A 9,363-nucleotide genomic window follows, 5' to 3' on the forward strand; every position below is an offset into this window, starting at 1 on the left:
AGGAGGAGGCCATGGGGGTGGGTTCCATTCCCCACTCCCCACCCCTGCTTCAGTCACATCATCTTTGCTTTCATCTGGGCTTCTGCATAGACTTGTCAGAATCAATAATACTAGACTCAAACAAACAAACAAAACGTTTGAGAAGCCCTAGGACACGTGAGACTTCATAGCCATATTCTGATAAAGTTAAATGCAGTATTTTCTAATCCTTTTCTTTCCCATGAGATTGGTCAATAACCTGAGAACTGAAAGGTGTATGACTTTGTATTAGTTCCTTCAGAGTCAAGAAATATGTCCCCATGTTCTTTAACAGGAGATAATAGGGTCACCTGGGCGATTCAGCAGTTGAGCATCTGCCTTTTTTTCAGGTCGTGATGGGGTCCTGGGATCGAGTCCTGCATTGGGCTCCCTGCAGGGAGCCTGCTTCTCCCTCTGGCTCTCTCTGTGTCTCTCATGAATACATACATATATACATACATAAATACATAAACAAATAAATAAATAAAGATAATCTTTGTGTATGGACTAAGTTTCAAATAAGTAGTATTTTTTTTAAGCAAATCCATTTTATATCATATCCTTACAGTGTATTGAGATGTAACTCTGATTTTCCTGTATCTGTCTGAATGGAATCAATATACTGTAGGAGTATGTTTACGGTGTATGAATAGCAGGTGTAACAAAGACCAGTAGAAGAATCAGAAACTTGTAATAGAAGCAACAGAATTATCATTTTGAACTTGAGAATACCAAAATGTATATAATAGAAGAACAGTATCCCTTTTGTAATTTTTTAAGCTGTATTTATCTTATAACTAACCAATTTTTCTGCAAGAGAAAAGATTAATTATATGATTATAAACAAATCAATGATACTCAGAATTAATAAAAATAGTTACTTTTTGGAATATTTTTTATAATTAGACTTCACAAGATTTTCTACCAATAATTCACTTTTTCCTAAAGTAGTAGTGGTGGTGATGTTAGCTGTGGAAGCAGTGTGAGCTGTAGAGGGAGTGGTGGCAGTCGTGGTAGCTAGGGGTGATAGTGATGATGGAGGTGGTAGTTATGGGTGGTGGGGGTAGTAGAGTGTCAGGTGGGGGAGATAGTGGTAATGTGTGGGGTGGCAGTAGCTGTGGATGGTGGTGGTGAGGTGGTGGCTGGGGGAATTACTTGTGGGTGTGACAGTGATGATGGAGGTGATAGTTATGAGCAGTTTGGAGAGATAACTGTAATAGTTGTAAGTAGTGCTAGCTTTGGGTAGTAATCGGCGGGGGGAGGTAGCTGAAGCGGAGGTGGAGGTGATGGTGGTGATGATGGTAGTTGTGGGAGATGTTGGTGGTAGTCGTGGGTGGGGGTAATCATAGGGACGTGGTCACTGTATACATTTGGCTGGACTGAGGGAAAAATATGGACACAGGAAATTATTCTTCACAGAAAATTTTAGGGATATCATGTGATTGGATATATTAGTTAGAGGAGCCGGGGTGGCTCAGTCGGTTAAGTATCGGACTCTTAATTTTGGCTCAGGTCATGATCTCATGGTTCTACCATGTTGGGCTCCCAATGAGCGTGGAGCCTGTTTAAGATTCTCTCTCTCCCTCTCCCTCTACCTCTCACCCCAGCTCATGTACACTCTCTCTCTCCAAAAACAAAGGAATATGTTGCCTAAACGTGACAAGATGTAGTTTGAAAACAGCTCATTGTAAAACATCCACTGTAGCCAAAATTACCAGGGTTTTCTTTCCTGTGGATGTCTTGCTGCTTGTCACTGAGGGAAACCAACCAATGTGACATAGAAAACTATTATCCCACTCTGACTGTCCAGGGTAATTCCAACTAGTGTCCAAGTGTTGCCTTTCACTCTCAGATGGGAGACTTCAGTGACTTGGATGAAAGAGTGATAGGACTTGACTTGACTTATGTCTAAAGCACAACATTAAGAGCAATCAGTTGGCAGGCAAATGTGTGAGGAGATGATGGCCTGGACAGGGTGGTGGAGTTATGACTATACCTTAAAAGTGCAGCCCACGGTATTCTTTGGGATTTGTGGTGTGTGTGAGCAGAGTCTAGAATTTGGACCCGGTCCCCCAGGTGAATCTGAATGAGGACCACACTTTGCAAAATTATGATGCCACAAGATCTGGGTTTTGCCTCCTTCAGTCCTCTTTAAGTGACAAGCTGCTTTGGCATGTTGATGGTCTCAATAAATCTTTTTTAATGAAAACACATATAATGAAGACATTTTCAGAAAAACTTGTGTATAAGCAAAACCATGCCAATTCTTAATACTAAGCCACATGTTTCAGTCTTTGTTAGTGGCAAGTAATGTTTTCTTTTATTTTTGTTAAATAAGCAAATCCTTATATTGTTTTCAATAATCTGTGTGCCAGTGCTCTCTAACACAGGTGAATCTAGAGCCATATAGCAGAGAATATTTTTAGAAAGAGCCTGATGATGTCTTCAGACTGAATGAGACTCAGGAAATCGAAATTTGTGGTTTTTATTAGCATCAAATTTCCCATTATAAAGAGGTTCATAGAATATTAAAGGCAAATGTGTCCATCCTTCATGAGGAATTACCAGAGGGTATATACCTATTCTTTTTTTTTCTTCTTGCCTATGCCCATGGTATGTATGATGTGAGCAGCCACAAGCAATTCTAAATGATAAGACCTGGTTTTAATTAACCTACCATCAATTGTTTGTCTTTTTTCTTACAGAGATCTAGAGATAATTCATTTAAAAATTTTTATTTTTTTATAATAAATTTATTTTTTATTGGTGTTCAATTTGCCAACATACAGAATAACACCCAGTGCTCATCCCATCAAGTGCCCCCCTCAGTTCCATCACCCATTCACCCCCACTCCCTGCCCTCCTCCCCTTCCACCACCCCTAGTTCGTTTCCCAGAGTTAGGAGTCTTTATGTTCTGTCTCCCTTTCTGATATTTCCCACACATGTCTTCTCCATTTAAAAATTGTTAAAAGGCAAATAGCACTGTAACACTGACTTAGTTTACTAAAAATAATAAAGTGTTTTCCAAGTTTAGTTCAACTCGTAAGGAGTTAAAGCAATTATAAAAAATGATAGTATCGTAATACTCCAACTGTAAGGTTCAATTTCCAAAAATTCCTTAACCCATCCCATCCCTTACCAGCATCTGTTGTAAATAACAGGTCTCACTGTATTTTGTATCTCTTACTTGGAAAACTAATAAACTGTGACAAAAGTCCTAAAGACAAGAGAATAGGAATGAACACTCAGCTCCAAATCATTCATCCTTTGACTTCAGAAAATTTAATGACCTTTTTCAAAATCATCAAAGTCAAAATCACTTCCATTCACCACTCTTAAAGAGATGAGTCTTGGAAAGAGAGAAATTGAGAGTTATTTGATTGCAGAATTTGCTCATTCACTCATAAATATATACAAAACATTTATTTTGGTTCAGGCACTATTCCGTATACTGCAGCAGTGAGATAACAATGAAAGAAAAAAGAAAAGAATCAAGTCTCTGCCCTCACAAAGTTTACATTACATATTGATGTGGATATTGAAGTAACTTCAGTCAAATACGAAGACTCAATGCTAAATTTTTCAAGAGTTTCCTTTTGGTTTTCTATGGTATCTCCCAACTTAACTGTGAATATCTACTCTTCTTTGAAAAAGCTATGCTTTCTTGCCACTTGGCTAGCGCAGAAAGTTCAAGATGATAGATAGAGACATATGCTTATTTATATCTAGAAATATATATATATTTCTAACAAACAAACACCTAAATATAGATATGAAACATAAACATAAATGTTGATATAAATACACACACATAGAGTCTCATGAAGCAATTAATAGTATTTAGGGGTGCCTGGCTAGCTAAATTGGTAGAGCATGTGACTCTTAATCTCGGTGTGAGGAATCCAGGCCCCATGTTGGACAAAGGACTTACATTAAAAAATAAAAGTAAGGATTTGAAGTTCAAAAACACATGTGGTAGTCTTTATGCTATCACTTAACTAGCCATGTTATCCTAGATATGCTTTATGGAACCCTTTAAACCCCGGGTCCTCATCTATAAAGTTGGAATAGTAATAATACCTACATAGTAAGACTAATGCAATGATTAAATATGAGAATATACATAAGCACTTATTCCAGTGGCCAGCGCCACGCTCATTGCCAGTAGTTATCATCATGATGACATCTCTGTAAAGTCTACGTATCATAGATCAGAATACTGTTGGCAAAATTTTAATCATGTTTTTTAATTGCCTCAAAGTATCATTCATAGTCACTGAGACATTTCTTCCTTTGGTTCCTGCAGAAATTCTGTTTCTAAAACTTGATATCAGGCCCCTGGGCGGCTTAGTGGTTGAGCCTCTGCCTTGGGCTCAGGTCATGACCCCGGGGTCCCAGGATCGAGTCCCACACTGGGGTCCCCGCAGGGAGCCTGTTTCTCCCTCTGTCTGTGTCTCTACCTCTTTCTGTGTCTCTTATGAATAAATAAATAAAATCTAAAAATAAAATAAAATTTCATAACAAAAACTGGCAGAAATTCATCCAAGTGTCCCATCACAAGCCTCCAAAACACATCTACATCTGAATCCGTTGCATTTGATTTCCCAAAGTAGGTCACTGGCTTATGACACCCTTTACTCTTGTGTAAAGAAAAGAAGCGAAACTCCTGTCACTTTTGTATAAGTATATTTTTCCTCTTTTATTTAGTTTCTTTCCCCCCTTCCCTTTGTTTAGATCTAGGCCTCAACAGAAGCAATCTTATGGGAAATTTTTTTCCCCAGAAATGTAATAAGGCAAATGTAAACATCTTTACCTAAATATCATTGCAACTTTTTTTTTATTATTATTCTAGACCATCCTTTGCAAGCCAGTTCCTGCTTTGATATTATGATGCTACTTTTTCAGGAACTTAAGTAGTGCTGTTTCTCCTAAGCAATGTAGCTCCAAATGTCTTAAATGCAATATTTCTATTGTTTATGATGTTTTAAAGTGGATCACTTCTCAATTCTCTACTTACTGGATCTAGTTTCACTCCTCTCCTTACCTTTCACCAGCACACACTGTTACATACGACCTTCCACTTGTGGCTAAAAAACAGATAAATCTGCCAAACGTGAAAGTTTAATTATTCAGTAAAAACAAAAATTCTAGTAGCTGCATTTTTCTCTTAGTTTAAAATGCATGAACTTTGTGATAGATATTCCCCTTATCAGAATAGAGTCCTCTCTTACTATTTCTGGTCTTGGAACTCTTCAGTTAGTCTGCTTACTGGGAAAATATATTTTTATTACATAATAAAGAGTTTGAGCAATGTCGACCGGATCAAGGATAAGATACTCCATTTCTATTTTGCACATGATACAACTCACTCCAACTGGATCTTTAAACTATGGGATAAAGTTCAAAATGTGGACTTGGACACCTGCTCATCAGAAACTCATAAACTGAGTCATTCATTAACAATTCAGATTTCCAGTTCCCACCCATAGACATTCTAATCCTGTAGGTCTGGGGTCAAACCTGAAATCTTGACATTCAGAAATATTTTTCTAGAGGTTAAAGGATTTAGTGAAAAACTCACTTTTAATAAGCTGCATGCCATATGTTCAAACTCGACCTTACCTATTTCTACATTTCACCTGTAAATACATTTTTCTAAATATACTCTCCTTTCATCTAAAATAAGTTGGAAAGAATTGGGTTAGATTTTTGAAAGAAAGCCAATTATTGCTCTGCAAAGTGAAGGTACTATCAGTTTCATTGTAGCAGAGTTTTATAAGCTGATAGAGTCTAAGAAAATATGCATATGATCAATCCTTTGAAGGTGTTTCATGAGAAAGGACTTACAAGATTCTGATTTTTCACTTTCAAGATAGAATATAGATGAAATCCCCTAGGACACCATCCTATTAATGTAATTACATAGATACAGGCATGGAAGGAAAGGCCCGGTTGATTAGAAATGACAGAGAGAGAGCTGGCAAGCTCAAGTAGAAATTTCCAAAATGACAAAATCAGAACTAAACAGCATACATTTAGGTTAGAATAAATCTTGCTGAAGAATGTGACCATCTTTAAAAGAGAATCCTATAAAGTAAATGGAAATGGATTTACCAATGTAAAATGGCATCTGGTTAGCAGTCCACATAACAATACCTCAAGACATGCCATCTCGATGCCTACAAAGAGTCAGAAAAACATAAGGACTCATAGGAAGCCTGGAAACTGAGACAGGCAACCAAGCTATTAACAGAATCTGTAGGAAATCCCAGCAATGACAAGCCAAGGGAGCTCAAATGAGACATTCGACAAATGGTGTCACAGTAAGCACACCACCTAGAAAATAATTGGGAGGGGCTCTGAATCTCCATTTATTATTTATCTCTGATTCGGTGACTCAGAAATCATGCTCAGGTATGAAATGAGGCAGCTGCCCCTATTCTAGGAGAATCACTTTCTTCTCTTAGTCCAAGAGTCTCCTGTACAAAATACACTAAATTTAAAGCTAAGAAAAGCAAGAGGGCTAAAAAGAGGGAGTCCTGGTGGTGATACAATACATTTCAGAAAGTGTAAAAGACACAAATAGAAATGCTAATAAGTAAGATTCTGTGGTCGGTGTTAGCAGCTGGTGTGCTGAGTAGATTGTCCTACAATGCAGAGTGGACTCATGTTCAAGAGGAAGTATTTTTAAATCAACTTTGTTGAGACATAATAGCATTAAATAAAGTGTACCCACACTTAAATGTGTTTTGATAAATGTACACTTCCATGTATCTACCACCCCAATCAAGTCATAAAGTACTTCCATCACCCAAAAGGTTCCCACAAGCCAATACAATTACCTCCTCCATCCCAGAGAATCACTGATTCTGACTTCTGTTACTACAGATTAGGTTTGCCTATTCTGAATCTTAAAATAAGTATTCTTACATCTCTAACCTCTTTCACTTAGCATAATTATCTTAAGATTCATCCATATTGTTAAATATCAGTGGTTCATTCTTCTTTATTCTTTATTGCTTTCATTGTATACCTTTATTTTTTATCTATTCACCTGGAGGGGTGTTGCTAGATTTTAGCAAGTATGAAAAAAAAAAATCTATGATCATTTGTGCACAAGTTACTTGAAAGTATATATTTTCACTTTTCTTGGGTAGATCTCTAGGAACATAATTGCTGGATCATATGATATTTGTGTACTTAACTACATAAGAAACTGCTAAACTCTTTTTCTAAGTGATTGTAGAATCATTTTGCCGAACTTTTTTTTTTAATAAGTGTTTGTACTATTTTACATTCACATTAACAATATGTGAGCGTTGCAAGCACTCGAAACTCTTACCGTGACTTAGTCCTGTCTGTTTCAGGTTAGCTATTAACTGCACTATTTTGATGAGCCCAAAATACCAAGAATATATTTGTTTGTTTGTTCGTTTCTTTGTTTAGCTTGGTTTGATTTTTGTCTCCCCTGCAACCCTTACTCTGAAGAACTGTCACGCCCCAGATTCAATGTTGGGAACAAATCACATGTACCTCATTAGATTATTCCCATCTCTTCTGCCTTCTAGGCCCTTGGCTGCTTTGTTCTACCTCAGTTGCTACTAGAGCCTTAGTTCCGTGTACAACCACATGGTCCCATTGCCTCACGCTGTAGCTCCTCCTGACCTTTCTGAGCTCAGAGGAGGCATATGCCCCAGAGCATGGAGAGCTGCTGAAGGGACTAGGGGAGGAGTTATCACCTTCTAGGATAAATGTTACTCATATTACTGAAGGAGAGTTCAGAGATGGAACAGAGATGCCAGGTGAATCTGTTTCTTTACTGCCCTGGACCAATGCCCAGTAGCTTTGTGCAGTGTGTCCAGCTGCCCGTTCCACATAGCTTACTGAACATACCTACTGAGCAACTGTGACTCATGATGACTCATCATGAAATAGCAGCCACTCAATAATGTATCACCTTGCACTTGTTCCCCATTATTTCCTGCCTCACTTCCTCTCTCTCTCACTCTCTGCCCTGGGATCTGAACTTTCAATAAATCAATGTCACTTAAATCTTGTCTCAGGTTCCTTAGGGAGCTTAGGTTCTCCATGAGTTCCTTCTCTAGAGCTACCTTGGTCCTTGTCCTCTCAATGTCCTTTTGTTCAAAATTTCATTGACTTTTTGAGTCACCCAGTGTCTCCCCAATAAATTCCATTTTGTCAGAGGCAATTTCTGTTGCTTATATCCAAAGAATATTAATCAGTTTATGAGACAGGGTTATAATTTGGTGGGATATTAAGATGTATCTCTATAATAATTTTTCCTAGAAAGGGGGAAATGAGGATCACAGAAGTTAATGATATTAATCGTCTACTGCAGCATAAATACACAGAATAACATTTGGCATATAGTAGGTATCAAATAAATATATGCTGTGTCTGAATCAGAGGAACCTGGTTAGTACTACATTTTTCACCAGATTTGAATTTAAAGTCTATGAGCTTCCTGTTATACCACACTTTATCTCAGTTCAAATTAAATATCTCAACAAGAATGATTCTCTCTTAGTGTGTAAAGGATCCTCCAAGACTATCTGTCTGCTGATGTAATTCTTCATCCATAGTGATGGATGCTCCATCCTCTGAAATAGAATTTTTAATTTTGTCTGATTTAAAAAGCAACACATCTGAGAAATCATGAAGAAAAAGAACAAAGCTAAAGGATTAATACAACCATATGAAAGCCTAGTGTAAAGCTATAGCAATGAAGACAGTGTAGACAAAATAACCAGTGGGACAGAATCAAGTCCTAAAACAGATTTTTAGGATTCCATGAGATACACTGGGAATGGGGCGGGGGGACTTCTAGGTCAATTACATATACGTATGGAAAAAGAATAAATGAAAATAAGAAAACATACCATGAATAATGTGAAAATAAGGTCTAGATGAACTGCACACCTAAATATGAAATACTATAAAATAATAAAGATCTTAGAGGAAATATAGAACATCTTAATGTAGGCAATAAACATATGAAAAGATCACAAACTTCATTGACTGTAAGTGTCTTTTAAAGCTGAACATATCCACTGCATATAACTCAGTAATTTTACTCCAGGGTATGTACCCAATAGAAATGTTCACATATATTCACCAAAAAGTATGCATTAGAATAACCATTGCAATTGATGTTATCCAAATGTATATCAATGGTAGGATGAACAAACAAATAAATAGCACTATATTCATTCAATGAAATCTCAGCAGCTACATGTATAAATAATGCATAACTATACATAGCAACCTGAATTGATCACACACGCATGGTGGTGAGTGAAAGAAACCAGATACAAGAGTCCACA

The sequence above is a fragment of the Canis lupus genome, chromosome 5 (assembly GCF_011100685.1).
Source record: "Canis lupus familiaris isolate Mischka breed German Shepherd chromosome 5, alternate assembly UU_Cfam_GSD_1.0, whole genome shotgun sequence".
Lineage (NCBI taxonomy): Eukaryota > Metazoa > Chordata > Mammalia > Carnivora > Canidae > Canis > Canis lupus.